Source organism: Canis lupus, chromosome 15 (assembly GCF_003254725.2).
Source record: "Canis lupus dingo isolate Sandy chromosome 15, ASM325472v2, whole genome shotgun sequence".
Taxonomy (NCBI): domain Eukaryota; kingdom Metazoa; phylum Chordata; class Mammalia; order Carnivora; family Canidae; genus Canis; species Canis lupus.
The window spans coordinates 17,914,790-17,935,231 of NC_064257.1; the positions used below are offsets into that span (position 1 = coordinate 17,914,790).

At 56.9% G+C, this 20,442-nt stretch overlaps 7 non-coding genes across 7 annotated transcripts; 3 read left to right on the forward strand and 4 right to left on the reverse strand.

Annotated features, from left to right (window-relative positions):
• Positions 1–1,981: 1,981 nt before the first annotated feature.
• Positions 1,982–2,053, reverse strand: TRNAP-AGG (transfer RNA proline (anticodon AGG)). Its single transcript has one exon. It is a non-coding gene; the product is annotated as a tRNA-Pro (tRNA).
• A 685-nt stretch (positions 2,054–2,738) lies between these two features.
• On the forward strand, positions 2,739–2,820 carry TRNAL-AAG (transfer RNA leucine (anticodon AAG)). Its single transcript has one exon. It is a non-coding gene; the product is annotated as a tRNA-Leu (tRNA).
• A 2,501-nt stretch (positions 2,821–5,321) lies between these two features.
• TRNAT-UGU (transfer RNA threonine (anticodon UGU)) lies at positions 5,322–5,394 on the reverse strand. The gene has a single exon. It is a non-coding gene; the product is annotated as a tRNA-Thr (tRNA).
• Positions 5,395–11,415: 6,021 nt separating this feature from the next.
• On the forward strand, positions 11,416–11,497 carry TRNAL-UAG (transfer RNA leucine (anticodon UAG)). The gene has a single exon. It is a non-coding gene; the product is annotated as a tRNA-Leu (tRNA).
• Positions 11,498–14,359: 2,862 nt separating this feature from the next.
• On the reverse strand, positions 14,360–14,450 carry TRNAY-GUA (transfer RNA tyrosine (anticodon GUA)). The gene is given in 2 exon segments: positions 14,360–14,395; positions 14,414–14,450. It is a non-coding gene; the product is annotated as a tRNA-Tyr (tRNA).
• Positions 14,451–14,891: 441 nt separating this feature from the next.
• Positions 14,892–14,964, reverse strand: TRNAT-UGU (transfer RNA threonine (anticodon UGU)). The gene has a single exon. It is a non-coding gene; the product is annotated as a tRNA-Thr (tRNA).
• A 1,105-nt stretch (positions 14,965–16,069) lies between these two features.
• TRNAP-UGG (transfer RNA proline (anticodon UGG)) lies at positions 16,070–16,141 on the forward strand. The gene has a single exon. It is a non-coding gene; the product is annotated as a tRNA-Pro (tRNA).
• The last annotated feature ends 4,301 nt before the right edge of the window (positions 16,142–20,442 follow it).

Sequence of the window (20,442 nt, forward strand, 5' to 3'; positions counted from 1 at the left end):
ACGCAAGACAGAATGAAAGGCATGTGCCAAGGCCCTGGGGTGGGAACCCGAGAGGCGTACTCGCGGCTAACGTCGTGGGAACGCAGCCAGCGGAAGGAGTGGGTGACCGGAGAGGTCGGGAGCCGGGGGAGGCCAGGAAGCAGCAAAACCCCTGGAGATTTTTAAAGCCACGACAAGGAGCTGTGACGCTACACTGAGTGACATGGAGACACAGGGGCTTGTAAGCTGAGAAGTGAGCAGCTCCGGCCTAGGTTATAAGACTGCTCCGCTCTGTGGGCACAGCCTGGAGGGGCACGAGGACCAACTGGAGACCCCGCCAGGGCCCGGAGGGGCACGAGGACCAACTGGAGACCCCGCCAGGGCCTGGAGGGGCACAAGGACCAACTGGAGACCCTGCCAGGGCCCGGAGGGGCACGAGGCCGACCGAGACCCTGCCAGGGGTCCAGAGGGGCAGGAGGGCCAGCCAGAGACCCCGCCAGGGCCCGGAGGGGCACGAAGCCGACCGGAGACCCCGTCAGGGCTGCCGCAGCAGCACAGGTTCCGGCGGGGCTGCCGCAGGTGGTGAGAAGGCCGTGGGCACTGAAGAGATTCTCAGCATCCGGCCAGCGTCACCTGGTGCAGGGCTGAGAGCGGTGTGGAGGGCTACTGGGGGTCCCAGGATTATTTAGGACTTCTCGCAAATCTCGACGAGGTGCCAGAATTTCGATCTCAGCCCCAGAGCTGAGAGACACGTGGAACAGCCCGGGAGGTCCCAGGTCTCCTTCATCAGGTGAGTCGGGCACCTCCAGCGGCTGTGAGCACCGAGTGCCCAGCAGGTAGGGAGTGTGTGGGCGCATCCTGTGGGGTCTAGTCCTTTCCGTGAGGACTGAGAGGCACGCACATTTTCACCTGGCCCCCCGAAACCAAGCTGATCCACTGGGCCACCCCTTTTCTTCCGGAGCTCCCCACTCTTAGCAGGGCTTGTTTCCGGAGCCTGGCCCGTGGGGAGGTTCACAGAGAGGCTACGTTTGGCTCCGGTTTGCACCCAGAACAGACCATATCCAGTATCCAGGGAAGATGAAGCTCCGGATGGAGGGGGATTGTAAGGGGGGCAGATGGGATACAGGATGCCCAGGGTGACTGGGGTACGGGGCACAGTCTCCCGCCATGACCCGGAGAGCCATGGGTAGCATCTGTAGCTCCCGACGCCCATTAGAGCTGGGAGCTTTTAATAAATAACCGATAAACAAAGGCCAAAGGCCTCTCCTCCCAGAGTCCCACTAAATTGGTGTGGGGTAGGATCGCACTCCAGCGAATGGGGACAAAGCTCGGCAGGTGAGCCTGACATGCGCAGGCCTGGGCGCCCCGTTTCAGTGTATCCCTGGGGGGTGGCAGCCCCACATGCACACGGTCCCCGGAAGGCCCGGCTGCAAGGATGGAGGGGGCCCTGACTTGTGTGCTGAGACACCTCCCTGTGTTTGCCACCCTCGGGGGTCCCAGCACCCAAGGGAGGGCCCCCGTGATGGCAGTGGACGGAAATCCAGGGTTACGCAAGACGATTGATAGAAAATACCCCGCGCCCCATCCGGAATGCACGACTTTGGGTGATCACGAGAAGCGGCAGAAGAGAACTCATGGTCGATCTTACAAACAGTGGCTTCCTAGAAGAAACGCTGTGTGAATTACACGTGATGGCATCTGGTCCGAGTCCGAGTCACTCACGCCAAGTGCATGCGTCTGAAGAGTAACGTACACACCCGGGCTGCTGGTCCTGCAATGCTAGGTACACAGGGGCTCCCCGGGGCGCTGGTCCTGCATCGCTAGGTGCACAGGTGCTCCCCGAGGCGCTGGTCCTGCAACGCTAAGTGCACAGGGGCCTGCATCGCTAGGTGCACAGGTGGGGCAGTGGTCCTGCAACGCTAGGTGCACAGGTGCTCCCAGGCGCACAGGTGCTCCTGCTGGTCCTGCATCACTAGGTGCACAGGCTCCCGACAGAAAAACAGGGCTCGTCCGGGATTTGAACCCGGGACCTCTCGCACCCTAAGCGAGAATCATACCCCTAGACCAACGAGCCTTGCACGCCCGGCCGCTCATTTCTCCCATTTAGTAAAGGCAGTTCTGGAGGCGCCCGCGGCGTCCGACGAGACCCGTCTCCCCGCCGCGGGCGTGGGGTGCGGCCTGGCGGGGGGGCCTGCACCGCGGCGCCCGCGCGCAGATTCCCGAAGGCGGCGCTCCTTAGGCTACGAGTCTTTTTTAGGAATCCGCGGGCCCGAAGGGGACGATCCCCGCACGCTTCCGCTGCAGGGGGAGCCAGGGATGCCGCGGCGGTGCGGGGAGGCCCCAGCGTAGGGGCGCGCAGGGGGACGGGAGGGCGGGGGGCTCCGGGGGCTCCGCGCGCGGCGGACCGGGCCCCGCCTTCGGCTCAGGGAACGCGCCCCCCGCGCCCCCCCGCGGTCCCCTCCTCCCCCCCGCCCCCGCGGAGCTACGGGTCCCGGCGCTGCCCGGCGGGGCGGGCGGCCCAGTCTGTGGCTCCGGGAGCGCGGGGCTCCCTCCGCCGGCCTCAAGCCCTGCGGCCCCGAAGAAGCAGGCGCGGGAAACCAGCGAGGGGGCGGCCAGGGAAGAACCGGGAGAGCCGCGGACCGACTGACCGGGCGGGGGGCGGGGCCTGGGCACCGGGGGCGGGGCCGGGGCGGGGCCGGGGCGGAGCCGGGCAGGGAAGGCAAGGCTAGGGAGTGCGCCTCCGCCGGCGGGCCCCGGCAGGTAGCGTGGCCGAGCGGTCTAAGGCGCTGGATTAAGGCTCCAGTCTCTCCGGGGGCGTGGGTTCGAATCCCACCGCTGCCATCCACTTTTTTCTGACCCACCCGTGACGGACGGCGATGATCGCTGCGGCGCGGCCACGTCGGGGCGCGAACTCCGCCGCTTTCTTTAGTTGCTGTGCAGCGGGGCCCGCGCTGCTCTGCGGGTTCCCCGGGTATCCGCCCTCCGCACTCCGTTGTTCCTGGAAAGGCGGTGATCTCGCCGCGGGTTCCTAACGACGCCGCGGGGCCCTGGTCCCCGGGGTCAGGCGCCGGCCCCGCACACCCTCCGCCCGCAACCCGCGCGTCGCCGCCCTCCACTCGACCGGAGAGCGGGTGTGGCCCGCTCTGCCTGTTAGTGACACCGCCGGGCGGTCGAGAATGGAGGAACGCCGCCGCCAGGAAGCCCGCCGGCCGCACGACCGCAGAGCGGCCTGGAGGCCCTGTAAGACGGTGCCCTCCGCGGAAGGCCGTGCGCTGCTGTGCGTGGGGCGGCTGTGGGGATGGCTACGGGGACGGCTGCGGGGACACCTGCGGGACGGCTGCGGGGGCACCTGCGGGGACGGCTGCGGGACGGCTGTGGGGACACCTGCGGGGACACCTGCGGGAGCGGCTGCGGGACGGCTGCGGGGGCGGCTACGGGGGCGGCTGCGGGGACACCTGCGGGGGCACCTGCGGGGACGGCTGCGGGGGCACCTGCGGGGACGGCTGCGGGGACAGCTCCGGGACGGCTGTGGGGACACCTGCGGGGACAGCTGCGGGGACGGCTGTGGGGACACCTGCGGGGACGGCTGCGGGGACGGCTGCGGGATGGCTGTGGGGACACCTGCGGGGACGGCTGCGGGCACGGCTGCGGGGGCGGCTACGGGGGCGACTGCGGGGACACCTGCGGGGGCACCTGCGGGGACGGCTGCGGGGACGGCTGCAGGACGGCTATGGGGACACTTGCGGGGACGGCTGCGGGGACACCTGCGAGAGCGGCTGCAGGGACATCTGGGGGGACACCTGCAGGGACAGCTCCGGCCCAGGGCCCCGGGGCTCCGCTTCCCGCCACGGTGCGGCCCAGGCCGGTGGCTCGTCTTGCGTGCCTCGACCTCCTCCCGCTACTCCCGGGAGCCTCGGGGCAGGTTCAGCGACGCGCGAGGTGCTCGGCGCACAGCCCGGCGCTCCACGGCCTGCGTGTTCCCGTGACTTAAGCACCTACCCAACACATTTCAGAGCACAGGCCTAGCCTTGTTTTCGCCCATCGGGGTTGAAATTCCACCGCAGGCTGGACGAGCAAGGACGCACACTGTACAGGAAACCTCAGAGAGCAAAGAAGCCTTCGTGGGAGTCTGGCTAAAAAATTAAAAAGTCTCTTTATCACCGGTACCGATCCTGGTAAGTGGCGTCCGCAGGTGCGGGGAGGCTCACCCCGGGGCTTGGAGGCTCGAGGAGGCCTGTGTCCCTGGAAGCCCGCAGCCCGGCTCGCAGGGTGCACCCAGAGGCCCGAACGCCACGTTATGGGGTCGTTATGGGGTCGTGGCTTCCGGAGGCCGGCTGGTGTGTCCAGGAATGCCTTCATTCACTCATTCATTCATTCACGCATTCACTCATTCATTCATTCGTTCACGCATTGATCACCCACCACATCCCATACACGGTGGTGAGTGCTTAGGGCACAGACGCAAGCATAATGAAACCTTTGGCCTTCTGGGCTTCATATCCTAATAGGGGCAAAGAGAAGGAAAAAAACGAATGTACATAATCCTGTCAAATGATTAAGTGCTGCGAAGAAAAAATAACGTAGGGAATAGTGACGGTGGAGGGCTGTTCTGGAAAAGGTGATCAAGCACGTTGTCTCAAGAGGTGACGTTTGAGCACAGAAGGAATTGAAGAGGAAGTTATAGGAATATCTGAGGAAATAATATCCCAAGAAGAGGAAATAGCAAGGGAAAGGTCTAGAACAGGAAACAGGGCCTTGTGTTTGAGACAGAAGGCCAGTGGGGTCGAGTAGAATGAGGACCGAGCAGGGAAGAGGAAGGGGGGAGGAGGGGGGAGGAGGAGGAGGGAAACAGGAGGGAGGGGGAGGAGGGAGGGCAAGGGAGAAAGTAAAGCCACTGTGATGTGGCCTCAGGTCAGCCACAGGTCAACCTCGCTGGAACGATGACCCGCGCCGCGCCCGCGCCCAGGGCAGGCCCCGTCCCCTGCACATCCCTTCCACACCCCGCGCGCGCCGCAGAGACGGAGAGGGCGTGCGCGGGCTGGAGCCGCCAAACGGGGCTCTTCCGGGATTTAAACCCGGGACCTCTCGCGCCCTAAGCGAGAATCACACCCCCAGACCAACGAGCCGCCTTGCGGCCCGGCCTCGCCCCGGCCTCGCCCCGGCCTCGCCCCGGCCTCCGGGCGTCCCCGTGGGGGGGGAGGGGGGCTGGGGGAGGGCGGTGGAGCCCCGGGGGCGCGGCCCGGAACCCCGCGGTCCTGCGGGCCAGTGGCCCCAGGCGAGCCCGGAACCCCGCGGTCCTGCCGGCCAGTGGCCCCAGGCGACTCGCAGGAAAAAAGGACCACAGGCCCCAGCGAGATTTGAACTCGCGACCCCTGGTTTACAAGACCAGTGCTCTAACCCCTGAGCTATGGAGCCACCTCCTGCGTCCCTGCTCGTCTTCGCCCCTTGTAGCCGCGGCGGGGAGCCCGGCCCGACCCGAGGCCCGGCCTCCAGCTCGGGGCCCTCCTCGGTCCCGTGGATTCTTCGGGAAGACTCCGTTTTGAGAAGAGCAGCCACCAGGCCGCCTTGTGGTCTCTCGCCCGGAAACACGCGCGTCTGGGCCCAGAAAGGACCGATGGAGGAGGGCCCGGCCCTGAGGCTCCTCCCGCCGGGTTCTGCGCAGGGTGAACAGGAGTCTAGGGCGGGGCTGTCCTTGCTGGACCCGGAGCCCCGCACCCCAAGTGTGTCCTTTGGAGCTACTGCTTCCCCCCCGAGGATTTAGGGAGACAAGGCAGTGGGGGGAACGGGTATTGGGGAGGAAGAGTGTGACCCTGCCTTAAACACATGCGCAGATTCACGTGCAGGTTGGGCATGAAAATAATATAACTTCTTAAAAAGGATTTTCACTCTTTGAAAATCTTCTTTATATAAGCTACTGAGCAGGAACTGAAAATTAAGATCTTATACTTATTTCTTACTGCAAATATCATCATCACGGATGAGGAAAAAGGCCCCGATTCATGCAACCCCCCAAAGAGCGAAGCAAATCTGTTCTGTAAGCTTCAGGCTTTCTGCCCACACACCTGCTCCAGCACTGTTTGTTGATGTTTTGCTTTGTCCGAGGCCTAGAAATGTGCAAGGCTTCTGTGACCTATGACCCATTGTGTCGGAGGGCGGGGCCCAACACAACAGCTGGGAGGTCAGCAAGCAGGGCCCCATGCCAGCCTCCAGGAAGGCCAGAGGCCTGTGCCCGCCGCGCTCCCCAAGAAGCGGGACCAGACCAGACGTGCGCCCAGGACGGCGAGGCCAAGACAGGAAACCCCTGACTCAGGAAGAAAAAGTGGGAAACCTGCTGCTCGCCCCAACTAATGAACTTCCACCCCCTAGTTAACAGCTGCAGGTAAAAGAGAGAAACCCAACCCCCTGGACACAGTGCTCGCTCGCCTGCTCTCGCCCCCATATCCCAGGAGCGTATCTTGTGCCTTAATAAACTTCCCTGCTGGCCCCGCTCACCCGCTGTGCCGTATGTCTGTCTGTCCTTCAATTGTTTCTCATGACAAGCCCAGGAACCTTCCATGACTCCTTCGGGTTTGGCTGCGTAGAGGCACCAGGGCCCCAGGTCTCCAGTGTCAAGGCCACCCTCAGGCAATAGGCTTGAGCAATGGAGACTCGACCAAGACCCAAGGACCCGCGGTACCCACACAGGCCCATCGGGTGACCCACATCGGAGTATCCATGGGCCCTACTGACCATGGGCTACCCACAACCAGGCACAGTCACAGAAATGGAACATTCCATCCGTTCCCTGGCCCATCCATTGACCTTGGGCCTTGAACGCAGCTCCTCCTTTGCTCTCCTGCACGCCGCTCCCCTGAGGCGTATTCAATGAGCTTCCACCGCCTTTGTTCTGCTTCAGGCGAGTTCTCTCACTTCAGGCCCCACTGGCTTCCCCTAGATCATCGCCCCACATTTGAGAGCCCATATCCCACAGGAAGACACCGCCTGCAGTTCTCCTGTCAGCTGTGCTGAGGTCAAACATGATGCCACTGACCTTACGCATTTTTAAGGAAGAGAAATCTCTAGATCGGCAAAATCAGGCATTCGTGGCAGATATTCTTGGTTCAGGGATGAGTCAGGGAGAAGCCTCCCGATGTCCTCAGATGGGATGACATATGCACCTGTTCAGGGCAGAGGGGGTGATAGCATCTTCTGTGGGTTGGCAACAGCTGCTTCTCCCAATGCTATTTTGGTGCTCAAACCTCAGTCTTTCTCTGTCAGACAATATCTCCCCCCACCCCCACCCCCCCCCCACCCCCCGTGTGCAAGGGAACTGCAAGGCTTTGAACTGACTCCTCTGTGTTGGGGAATGACTACGTGGGGAAGCTTCCAGAAGGAACTGTCTGTACAGAAAACTCTGCAAACAGCAACTAGAGCCTGCCTGGAGGGCCAAGGGCCATGTAGTGCTGGTCCAGGTGGAAACCCCATCTGACGCCAGGTCAGGCTGCAGGCAGCTCCGGGTCCTCCTGTCCCATGAGTCCTCGCCGTGTGGCCTCAGTTAGAATGTGGACAAGCCCCGAGATACACAGAGGTGAACACCTGCGGGCACTGGGCCTGCTCTGTGGGAGGCCTGAGTCGGTGCAGCCTGCGAGGGCAAGAGCTTGCTCCTGGTCCTTGGGGCTTCGAGGCCCCACTGGGACCTTCGCCGTGGGGACCCATCGCCAGCAGTTCTGCTCTGGGGAATCCAGGCTCGGTCGCCGTACCCCATTGACCTATGGGGGGCGTTTTAGCAGTGGAAACCTCGGAGGCCACGGCATGGGCATCCCTCTGCACCTAGCGACAGGTGCCATAATCCTTGAGGAAACGCCAGGGTGCTTGACTTTCTCTCTGGGGCAGGAAAACCAAGTCAGAACAAATGCTGAGTCCCGGGTGGTGTGTTGTGCTGGTGTGTGTAGACGTGGGGATGTAGCCAAGTGGCTAGAAAGCCCTGGGCCAGCTACAGAACCTTACAGAGAGACGGTGTCCTTGTTTTGGGAATAAGGGCTCGATACCATCATCATTACTACCACCTTTAATGTCATTTTACCCAGAGACACTGGCCGTAGGCGACATGGCTAAGGGGTCAAAATCGGCTCCCCAGCGGCTTGCCCGTCCCCTCTCTGTCCCCTCCCCTCCCCGCCCCTCCCTGCTTAGGCGGTTTCTCCTCTCTCACTCTCTGGGGCATTCCTGGCTCCTCTGACATTTTCCTGGCCTCCGTGCCCTCGCCCTCACCCCGTCATGGCTCAGCAAGCTCTCTTCCCTGCGTGCACGGACGTCCCCCCCCCCCCCCCCCCCCCGCCCCGTGACTGTACCCTGCTAGCCACACACCTGAAAGGAATTTAAAAGGCTCAAAGGAGCATTCCAAGAGGAGAAGCCAGGTCCACACCCACGACCGGCGTCAGGGACATGCGGTCACCCTTCTCCCAGGATAAATAGACATCTGCTCAGCAGGCTCGGTCTGCACACGGCCTATCCCCTCCCCCTGGAGCTTGTCTCTGGACCTTACATCAATGGCTCTCGTGTTTCCAGCCACGCGGTGCCCTCGGCTCACTTGGGTTGGCCTGACTCGAGGGTCTCAGAACCCATTCCTCTAGCCCATTCCAGAGGACAACATGAAAAAGGCATGTTCTTGGTGCTCTGGCCAATTAGAAGTTCTCTAGAATCACTTGACTCCTGCTAGGCGTCTTAGGATTGTGTTTCATTACTTTTTTCCTTATTTATCTGTATTTCTTCCATCTTCCCTTAACTTTTTTGATTTGGCAAAATTTTAACTCTAGTGGAAATAAATGAAGACCAACTAAACGACAGCAAGCAAAGGCTGTTTATTCAGAGCTTGCTGTCACAAGGAAGTCAGTCATCATCACTTGAGTTTGGGCAGAAACTCCGAGGCAGACAGAAAAGTGGAAAAGCTTTATAGGGGAAAACAAGAAGGCGGCTTCGGGGAGTGCTGAGTGAGGACTCTTGGCGCGGGGAAGCTGTAGACAGCCCATCTGTAAGCAGGTGTCCTATGTGATTGGTTAGGGGCCATGGTTGGTTTTCTTTGGTTGCTCCGGGAACAAATGTTAGGAAAGCCATCAGTTACTAATCAAGTCTTGGCCACTTGGGACTGATTGTTACAGGATTCCTGCTCGGCCCCCTGGACTGTTATTAGAGATAGTGGCCGGACTTCTGGTAAGTCTGACTTAATAGTAGGTTGGTTTCCTGAGATGATGAACATTGTAAGGGAAAAATATAAATTAAAAATAAGAGGCTTGATTCTCCCTGTTGAAAATGAGGAAAGTGATTACCCTCCTCTCCTTTCCTTTGAACGTTTACTTTAGAAAACTTGCAAGTAAAAGGTCGCTGTACTCAGCACTACTGTGACGGATGATGTAATTAGCATGTAGACCACGTAGGAGCTAAATATAAAGTAGGGACTCAATAAATGCTGAAAGGACTATCTGCTACATTCATCAAAAGGAACCTATTATTTATTAGTGTTTAATTTTCAACAAGATTTTTACAGCATGTGCAGAAAGGGGCCAGACACTTCAGCCAGGTAAGGGAGAGTGTGGTACTTTCTCTCCTGATAAGAACGTGCTTTCGCATCAGTCAGTTTGGATGCGGAACATGCGGCATCTCAGCATCAAAGGGAGCTCTGCTGTAACAATCAGGTTCTTTCCAGTCGACTGCTTCTTTTTAGGGCCTGATGAAGAAGGGCTCAGGTCACTTCCATCTTATGAGAATCTCTGTTGTTGTTGTTGTCTTAAGTTAAAACATAGTTACAGAAATCGTGGTTTATTCAAATGTGTATGTGCCCTAACACAGACACAGGCGTGCCTGTATAATCACATCTGGGAGCTCATCAAAAGTGTCAATGAGGCCTTCCCAAGACCTATTAATGGGCCCAAGTTCCTTGTCTGGCTCAGTAGGAGGCATAATAGTTCAACAAATATTTTGTTTATTTTTTAAATTTTAAGTAGGCTCCACACCCAATCTGGGGCTTGAACCCACCACCCTGTGATCAAGGGCCACATGCTCCACCCACTAAGCCAGCCAGGCCCCTCCGCTGACCTTTCCCCTTTCCATTTCCTCCCCACTTCTTTGAAGTAATAAAAAGCCCCTGACTGTTTTCTCCCTTTGTGACTGATGCTTCCTTATCATACTGAGGTGGTTACACAAAACCTAGTCTTTCCAAAGCGGCAAAAACTTTGGTGTGCTGCTGAAGGCAGGCTGCTCACACTTGCTTTTCTCTGAGGATTCTGAAACACAAAGTGACATTTCTTGGAAGTCCTACCCTTCACCCCAAAGCTACAGGGGTTTGAATCCCTCTGCCTCCAGGGTGTAGGGCGCAGAAGCCACACCTTTGACCCTCCCGTGAGACTGGACAGTGCCCAGTGGCCTTCCCTGCAGACAGCCTCCAAGCCTGTGCCTGGCTCCTGATTCCGGGAGCTTCTGGAGGGAAAGGGACTTGCCTGGAGCGGAGGGTGGACACCCGTCTGTGCCCAGGGAGCTCTAGAACTAGAGAGAGGAAAGCAGAAGGCAAAAAGGAGGTACTTAATACCTTGTCTGCAAGGAGGGGTGAGGTGGGAGGCTGGAGAGGCCGTGGCCCAGCAGGTAGCGGTCCTGGCGCCCAAGAGCCCACCTGTGACCTGGGTCCATCCAGGCCCTTTCCTCCGGGGCCCAACTTTCTGGCTCCACTTCCCCACGACCCTCTACGTCCACGTGATGCTCTCTGCGCCCCATTTCCAAGCAGCTCTTCTAGAACTTCGCATCTGTTCGTTGTCGCCCCCCCCCCCCCCCCCCCCCCCCCCCCCGGCGGCGAGGACAGAAGCTCACGGGACCCAACCGCAGGCCCCCAGGCCTTGGGGAACCGCCTCGGAGCCGCCTCAGGCCAGGAGGAGAGGCGGGCGGCGTGGGCGGGGGCCGCGGGAGGGGGGCGCCCACGAGGTCCCGGGGCTCGCAGGGGGGGCGCCCCCCGAGGTCCTGGAGCAGCGGGAGGGGGGGCGCCCCCCGAGGTACCGGGCTCACGATATTGCTCCCGCGGGGTCCGAGCTGCGGCCTCGCTCCCCGCCGCCCGAGCGCTCAGCTCCGGGCTCCTCACCGGTCCTCCACCTGCACTAAGCTGCCGGGCGGATGACCCCTGCGTCCTATCGCCCAAGTCAAAGAAAAGGCACAGCCTTCCTGGGACACGCACACTGGTACCCGGCGACTATACTGTGGCCCCTCTCTAGGTGCGCGACTACGGCGGACCCTGCCTCCCTGCGTTTGCACACGTCCGCAGGGGTGCACGAGGACGGCGGGGGGAGCGGGTCCGCGGGGGTGCACGAGGACGGCGCGGGGAGCCCTTCTAACCACGGAAGAAGAAAAAATTCCGAATTTGGAGCCTGCACGCTGCGATGGGTAAGTAACTCAGAGATGGAAAAAAGCCCCCGAGGCTGTGGTAGTGTGGCCGAGCGGTCTAAGGCGCTGGATTTAGGCTCCAGTCTCTTCGGAGGCGTGGGTTCGAATCCCATCACTGCCAGGAGAGCGTTTTAATCTTGCTAGAAATCCCCAACACTGTTCTTTGTTAAAAGGGGAGCTGGTAAAAGACTAAGTACCAAAAGCTATGCAAAATTCCTCTTCCCCATCACAAAGTTCCTACGGGACACGGATTTCTCTATTTGCAAATCAAATCAGCGCTGTTTCCTTCCGGAGATCCTCCCTCTCCTGATCCTCCCTCCCGGGCTTAGTACTGGCGGCGCACCTTCTTCTCGGCTAGGCTTGGCCCTGCTTTTGGGTCCCCTCAATCGAGAAGGTTTTCGGTCTCCCTCTTCTAAAATCCACACTCACACGGATTCATTCTTACGGCGACGCATGGGCATCAGCTGCTCAGAAAGACTTCCCGGAAATTCCCTGCCCGCCCGCCCGCCCCCCACCCCCATCAGCCCGCTGCTGGCACTGGTTATGGGAGTCGCAGCTCTATACTTCGAGAAATAACCTGCACACACCCGATTGGGGTTTTAATTACATTACTTTTCTAACAGAATATGATGAATGAATGCGAAAGCCCACTCTTCCCAGGCTTCCCACTTTCACTCAGGCATCATTGCACCCCGGGTGGCAGGGCAGGTACACAGTTATTCTGAATTTCACCTTGCAGGTGGGTTTGCGATTCCAAAACTCTTCCAGGCTGATTCTTGGCTGACTCCTTGCGCGGGGCCCAGGGGGCTGTGCTGTGAATGGTGTTGGCTTAGCCACTGACCCGCTCCTTTCAAGTGGATCTACTCCTCGCGGAGGCCTTCTCAGTGTCTACCCCACTCAACTATAATTCCCACGCAGGGCCTGATTGAGTGTGGGAGAGAGCAGACCATACACTCCAGGACTCTTGGCGGTTCCTCTGAGAGGGCCTGTTCCATTGCACTTTTCAGCCACTTAGGGCCCTCTTACCTACATTCGCACACCTGCACTCCAGCAGGCAGCTCCCCTGAAGGTAGAGGATTCCCAACAGTGTCATGAGGAGTGAATGAAATAAATGGAGGAGGGAACCAGGACTCTGCAAGATCCTAAAACTCTTGGGCGTTTTTCATGCCTCCCTTTGTGTCTTCCTTTTTATGACTCGCCCCCTCCTCATTCAAAATCCTCTTCTACCTTCTCCCAGGCCCGGTTCATTTCACTTTGATGACTTCTCTTTGGCATTCCTTTCCTTTTCACCCACCTCTCACCAAGAAATATCTCTGGCACCTATGGCACAAAAGGGACCATGTTTTTTTTTTTTTTTTTTTTTTTTTTCAGAAATTGAGAGATTTCTCTCTTAGCCATGTGCACTGGATACAGAGACAAGGCAGCTGTCTACAAGCCAGTAAGAAGGGCTTGTCCAACACCAAAGCTGTTGGCACCTGGACCTTCCACTTCCCAGTCTCCAGAGCCGTGAGCAACACATTATTGGCTTACGCCACAATGGTATTTTTGTTACAGCAGCCTGACCCAAGACTAGCAGTTCCAGGTTTCCAGCAAAACTGGATAAGGAAACACAGATTCCTATCTATGTGCGTCTTTCCCACCACAAGCCTCCTTGTCATCAACATCCTGTGCTAGTGAGATACGTTTGTACATCATTGTCAACTCAAGTCCATAACTAACATTAGGGCTTACTCTTTGTATTATGCACTTTATGTATAACACGTATAAGTTATGTGCACGGTATAATGCACAACTGTATAATGACTTCGATATCCACCACTACACTCTAGAGCCATACACAATAGTCTCACTGCTCTACAAATTGAGTTTTGCCAGTGCATCTCTCCCTCCCTTTAACCACTCGCAACCACTGATCATTTTACTGTCTCCATCATTTTGCGTTTTCCAGAATATCATAGAGTTGGAATCGTACAGCATGTAGCCTTCTCAGGCGGGCTTTCTTCACTTCGTAATACACATTAAAAGTCTCTCCATATCATTTCATTGCTTGATGTCTCATTTCATCTTAATGCTGAATAAATATTCCATTTGCATCAATGTACACAGTTTATTGTGGTTTTTGTGTGGACATACTTTTCACAGAATACGTTTAGACTTCATTTTGTAAGGTTAAAACCCTTTTTTATTAATGTATACACATGATATATTTGGAAAAAATACATAAAAATATGAATACAAACATCCAAAAATAACTACATTTTGCCATATTTCCTTTTTTCATGTGTAAATGATAAATTTATAGCAGTAGAATAGCATACTTGATCCAAGACTATCTTCTTTTTAAGGTTTCCAATTTATAATGCCCAGGGCCCTCCAGAAAATAGTGACATTCAACAAGAATGTCCTTCTCACGACATCCTGGTCAGTATTAAATATTAATCAACGTTTTCTAATTTGGTGATGAAGCAATATACTCTTGTTTAAATTAGTATTTCTCTCTTATTAATGAAGGAGCAGCTCCATGTGCATATTTAGCCTTTTCGCATTGCTCATCCTCTGTTGTGTATTTATCCTTGCCAAGGTCAGCTTTTCGAACGTATTTCTCCTTAAGCCCTGATTTTTCTAATATACGGTATTCGGGCTTATAAAAAAGTGCAGGTATCTCGTGTTGAGGGGTTGAGGGATGTTACGGCAATGTTTAATCCACGTAAACTGGACCCAAAGAGGAGGAGGTAACAGATTCAAATCTAATAGGAAAGCCCATTAGGTCACATTTCTGAGTAAACTGAACCACGTCTACCGCGTTATCACAAAGAAGGTAAGTGAAATTTAGTTTCTTGGTGGGGGGAAAGCTGCTCTCTGGTTGCCTGAAAATAGAATCCAGGTCATCCGGGTGGGAGAAGAAAGATTTCTGGAAGTCGGGTAGGGGACTAGTTAGTGGGGAGGAGAAAACCATCGGGACTGGGACAAAACGCAAGGCAGCTCCTTCGAGCCGGAATCGAACCAGCGACCTAAGGATGACAGCAGCCGCCTGCCTCTACAGTCCTCCGCTCTACCAGCTGAGCTATCGAAGGGCGCGACGCCAGCGTCCCCGGGGACAGGCCTTTGTGGACGCGGTAACAGCCAGGGAGGGTCCGGCCTCCTCGTGTTCGGGGCTCCGACCAGGACGGAAGCTCCCCGAGTCCCCAGACAGTCTGGTCGATAACAAAGCGAATCCCAGGAGCAGCCGGGGGCCGGGACGCGGGCTGGGAGTCGGAGAAAGTGAGCATGCAGGCGGAGCGGAAGCCGGATCGGGCCGCATGGGCCTGGCTTCTGCCCCACTCGGCCTAGATTCACCCCAAAACCCGCTCCAGGGGCGCAGCAGAACCCCGGGGCCGGCTGGCCGCAGCTGGCAGGTTCAGGGACCCCACGCCGCCGGGGGCAAGGCGATCAGTGGGCCTCAGCTGCCCTCCTCTGCAAACGCCAGGTGTGCAAAAACAGAGACTAACGTGGCAGGAAAACAAGCATCCCACCTCAGGCTCCAGCGAGATTTGAACTCGCGACCCCTGGTTTACAAGACCAGTGCTCTAACCCCTGAGCTATAGAGCCGACCCACGAGCGGATTTTTGCCGTTCAATCCCTTGTTTTAAAGCCTGCGGCCCCGCGGCTTCAGCATCTAGAGGAGCCTTAGACCACGAAGGGGCGGGAGGTGGTTGGGAAGGAAGCACCTTCCGGCAGGGGCGTGTCCACCCGCACGGCCCGCAAGGGGGGAGCCCGGCGACCACGGGGAGCGGCCGGGGGCTTCACGGGGCCCGGAGGGCACGGGGGGCCCGGGGGGGCACGGAGGGCATGGGGGGGCACGGGGGGCACGGGGGGCACGGAGGGCACGGGGGGGCACGGGGGGGCACGGAGGGCACGGGGGGGCACGGGGGGCACGGGGGGGCACGGAGGGCACGGGGGGGCACGGGGGGCACGGGAGGCACGCGCGGCCACCTCCCCGCCCGCCTGCGCCTCCTGGACGGCGGCGGGGTCGCCTCGGGTCCGGGGTGTCCGGCGGGCGCGGCGGGAGCACAGCGCAGCCCCACGGCTGTCGGCCCCGCCGGGCCGCCCGACGCCCGCGCCCAGAGCTCGCGGCCCAGGGGAGGAGGGAGACGGCGGAGCGCGGGCCGGGCCGCGACAGGGCGAGACTGGGCGAGAGGGGGCGGGGCGGGGCGGGGCGGGACGGGACCGGGGCGAGACGGGGCGTGACCGGGGCTGAGACGGGGGCGAGACGGGGCGAGAGGGGGCGGGACGGGGGCGGGGGGGACGAGACGGGGCGAGAGGGGGCGAGAAGGGGCGTGACCGGGGCGAGACAGGGCGAGACAGGGCGAGACCGGGGCCGACCGACCGTGATCGGGGCGTGACTGGCCGTGACCGGGCGAGACGGGGCGTGACCGGGACGAGCCGAGGCAAGACGGGGCGTGACCGGGGCGTGACCGGGGCTGAGACGGGCCGTGACCGGCCGTGGCCTCCGTGGGGCGTGCGCTGCCGCGCGCTGAGCCCGTGAGCGCCCCCCCGCCCGCCGCGGGGCCGGACTCCGTGTGCTTCCGACGCCGGCGCGCGCAGGAGGCCGCGGGGTCTGCAGGCGACGGCTGGGCTCGCCCCGGAGCGGCCGCGGCTCCTGGAAGGCTGAGCATCTGAGCATCACGGGCGAGGGACACCCACCTGCAGGGCTGGCTCGTTGGTCTAGTGGTATGATTCTCGCTTTGGGTGCGAGAGGTCCCGGGTTCAAATCCCGGACGAGCCCCAGCTGCGGTTTCGGTTTTTTTCTCCCCTCCCCCCTTGGAGCCAAAGGACGGCGGCACCGCCCAAGCCCTTGAGCGACCCAAGGACAAGGAGGACGCAGCCGCGAGCGGGGGGCGTGGTGAGGCCGGGCCGCCCCCTTCGGCTCCCGCAGGCTCCTCGGTCAGGACCAGCTTGCTTCGGCCGCTCGGGCTGTTCTTAGCAGGCCCTTCGCGGGGAGGATGGGGGGGACGAGTGCCCCCCTCGCCAGGGCGCGTCCCACGGGCCACAGCGACGCCCGGAGGCGCGCCAGGGTCGCAGGGCCGGGCCCTTGTCCTCCGCTGGGGCCAGCTCCAGCCCGCGCCAGAGCCCCAGGCCTTGCTCCCGGACACTCCCCCACCCCCCGCCCTGCAGTCGCAGGTGGCGGCCTGGGGACCCTGGGACTCAAAGGGCACAGACACCCGTCCCAGCCGAAGGGCCTTCAGTGCAGCTTTCCCCAGACCCGGTACAACGCGGGGAGAGTCGTCTTGGCCCTTCAGCGAGGATGCAGCGGACCCTCCAGGCTCTGGGCTCGCTCACCTGGAGCCCCGCGAGCTGCAGAGGGGGCGCCCCAAACCTGCGGCCCGGCCACTGCGCTCTGGAGAGGGGTCCAAACCTGGAGCCGCTGGGACCAACCGCCGGCCTTGGCGCTCGCTCCCCTTCCAAAGCCGCTGGCCCAGGGGAGCCCTGGACTGGATTTCCAACACACTCGGGCATATTTGTCCGCCCCGAGGTCCCCTTCTTGGAGGGGCATGAGGCCAGGCAAGAATAAAGAGTCTTGTGATCCGTGGTGGGAGGTTGGGGAAAGAGAGTGCAGTCGGCCCTGACTTGCAGTTCGATGTCCTCAGAAACGCGGGGGACCTAGCCTGCACTGGGAGGTGCACCGTAGGAAGCTGGGTGCAAAGTCCTGGGGTTAAGCAGAAAGATTGAAATGGAAGAAAGGAATTTTAAGAATTGAAAACCTAGTAATTGTAAATTTGGTGGCAGGTGGTAGCTACACCTGCGGTGAACATAAGGTGTGGAGTTCCTGAACCGCCAGTTGTACACCTGAAACTAATGGCACATTGTGCGTCGACTGCAGTTTAAAAAATAAATAAATAAATAAAAATAAAACAAAGCCACAAGGCGTTGGTCAACATTGGTTTGGATGAGAATGCACAGGGAAGAGCAAATGCAAAGCATTTAAGGACAGGCCCTGGTGATGACCCGGGTAAAAAGCTGAGACTGGCATCCGGTGAGGGGGGGGACCTGGAGGAAGCCCCGGCAGGCCCTCACTCCCACAGCCACTTGGCTCCCCCTGCGGCTGTGCACCGCTTTACCAGCATTTACAGCAGAAAGGTGGGGGAGACAGACGGGGAGCTGGGTGGGTTGAAGAAGGAGGGAAAGTGTGAGCATGAGGACTAAGAGTTCCTTGCAGGGGCTTGGCTGGGAAGACAAGACCAAGAGCTTTCGCACGCGTGGCCCAAAGGCCTTGGGGAGTAGTTCACGATTGTTTAGTGGGTCCTTTCTTTCCCTGCTCTCAACCCTGGGCAAAGGTTCCTAGGGTTGTCAGGGACTCTTAGGGGTTTTTAGAGCAGGTGAAGGGGGCACCATTGCTCCTCCTATTACCACGGCGAGGACAGGAATCCCGGCTGGGCTTCCAAGCAAGACAGGAGGAACCTGAACAAAAGCCTGGAGGCGCAGATTAGAGGAGACTAGCTCGCAGCCTGAGGAGGGAGGTGAAAGAAGGGAAGTCGGTTCTGAAAAGCAGAAAGAGATTTAAGATGATCTTGGGTGGGAGACAGATGTAGGTTTCAGAACCCAAATAATAGTTATATTATCTGAAGTTCTTAAGGGTCTAAGCCGGCTTTTTATTGTCTATCTGTTGACCCTTAACAGTCCTAGTCGTGAGACGCCTGGGTGGCTTAGTGGTTGGGCATCTGCCTTTGGCTCAGGGCGTGGGCCTGGAGACCCGGGATCCAGTCCCACATCAGGCTCCCCTGCAGGGAGCTTGCTTCTCCCTCTGCCTGTGTCTCTCATAAATAAATGAAATATTTTTTTAAAAAAGAGTCCTGGTTGCTTATTTTTTTTTTTTTTTTTTTGTAGTATAACAGCTTTTTAAGTAATGTTGATTGTGTGAGCTGATGTGGGCCTCTAGTACTCTACTCTGTTATCAACATGACACCCCCTGCCTTGAATCCTGCAAAAGAGTCCCCTGCAAATCACCAGTGAACATGGCTATTTGATATTTATTCAGCCTTTATGTCACTTGTCCCTTCAAAAAACAATGTGATGAGATTTTGCTGTGTTCTGAATTACCAAGTACTCTTCTTATCAGCAAGAAGATAAACTCAGGTAGGACCCAGTCTCTGTCTTCAAGGCACTTTTTCAAAATAATGGGGAAACAGAGAAAATGGTGCCAGTTGCCAGAGAAAGTATATCATTTAGGATTCATAGTGGAACCAGTATAAGTGGATGAAGACTAACATGCAGTATAGGAATTATTGATACAATTCACCCACTTACAATGTACAGGCAAGTGGTGGGTTTTTTTGAAGATTTTATTTATTTATTCATGAAAGACACACACAGAGAGGCAGAAACATAGACAGAGGGAGAAGCAGGCTCCCTGCAGAGGGAGAAGCAGGCTCCCTGCAGGCTCCCTCTCTCCCTGCAGAGAGCCCAAAGCAAGACTTGATCCCAGGACCCCGAGGATCACCACCTGGGCCAAAGGCAGATGCTCAACCACTGAGCCACCCAGATGCTCCCAGGTAAAATTTTTTTTTTTTTTTAAGAATATTTGCAGTTGAACCACCACCACAATCAATTTTACAGCATTTTTATCACTCCAAAAATAGTTCTTGTACCCCAATAAAAGTCACTCCTCATTTCCTCCCATTCCTCTCCTGCAGCCCTGGGCAATTACTAATCTACTTTCTCTGTATATAGATTTTCCTATTCTGGATATTTCGTGTATGTGGGATCATACTATACATCATCTTTTGTGACTGGCTTTTTTCACTTAGTATTATGTTTTTAAGGTTCATCCATGTTGTAGCATTCATCAGCACTTCATTCCTTTTTGTCAAGTAATATTCTGTTGTATGGATATTTGTCCATTCATCAGTTGATGGCACTTGAGTTGTTTCTACTTTTTGGCCTTCTAATGCTGCATGAATATGTATACAAGTTTTTGTGTGGACACAAATGGTTTCGTTTCTCTTGGATCTATAACTAGAAGTTGAATTGATGAGTTATGTGTAATACTGTGTTTAAGCTTTTGAGGAACCCCCAGCTTGTCTTCTGGCTTATACACCAGGGGTGTATAAGTGTTCCATTTCTTCACATTTTCATCAATACTTATTAATGTCATTCCTGTTATAGCCATCTTAGCGAGTATGTGGTTTCATTTGATTTCTCTGATGACTAATGATGTCGAGTCTCATGTGTTTACTGACTTTGTGTAATTTTGTATGCCTCTTCAGACCCTTTGCCCATTTTTAATTGTTCTTTGTGTTTTTGATAATAGATGTCTTTATATATTCTAGATAGAAGTCTTTTTTAAGATATATAATTTGCAAATACCTCCTGCCATTCTGTGACAACATCTTTTCCATGGTCTTTGAAGCACAAAAATCTTAAATTTTTATGAAATTCCCTGGATGTGCTTTTATTTTGGAATTGTGCACTTGTGTTCAAGATAGCTTTATCTAAGGGAGTCTTGTACTATTTCTTGTGACTCTCTTGAGAGAAGTTATATTCATTCTGCCCTGAGAATATTAAGAGAATAATGCTTATATTAATGTATTACCTTGCAGTTTCCCAGGTGACATAAAAGTTTTAATGTTTTTTCATAATATTTGTTTTTTATTGTTTCTTTTTTAATCTTAATATAGTTGTATTATATCAGTTTCATGTGTACAATATGGCGATTCAACAATTCTGTACATCACCCGGTGCTCATCAAGGTGCCCTCCTTAATCCCCATCACCTATTTCACCTATACCCACCACCTCCTCTCTGGTAACCCCAGATGGCACAAATTTTTAGTATGATGGCAGAGCTTCAGTTTAGAATTCTCAAAGATGACTCTTTCCTAGAAGCAGACAAATTCGTTGATTGCTGCAAGGGACATTGTTTTTCACTGTTTCACTGCAAATAAGCGCTCAAGCTGTATGTGAGAGGTTCAGTTTCACATAGTCCCTAGAGTAGGCCTATCGTGGGAATGAGGACTAACACTCCAGCTGCTGGCTGCTTGAGTTTAGCATCTGTCTCAGGGCAGTGGCTATCGTCTGCTCATGAGTCTGT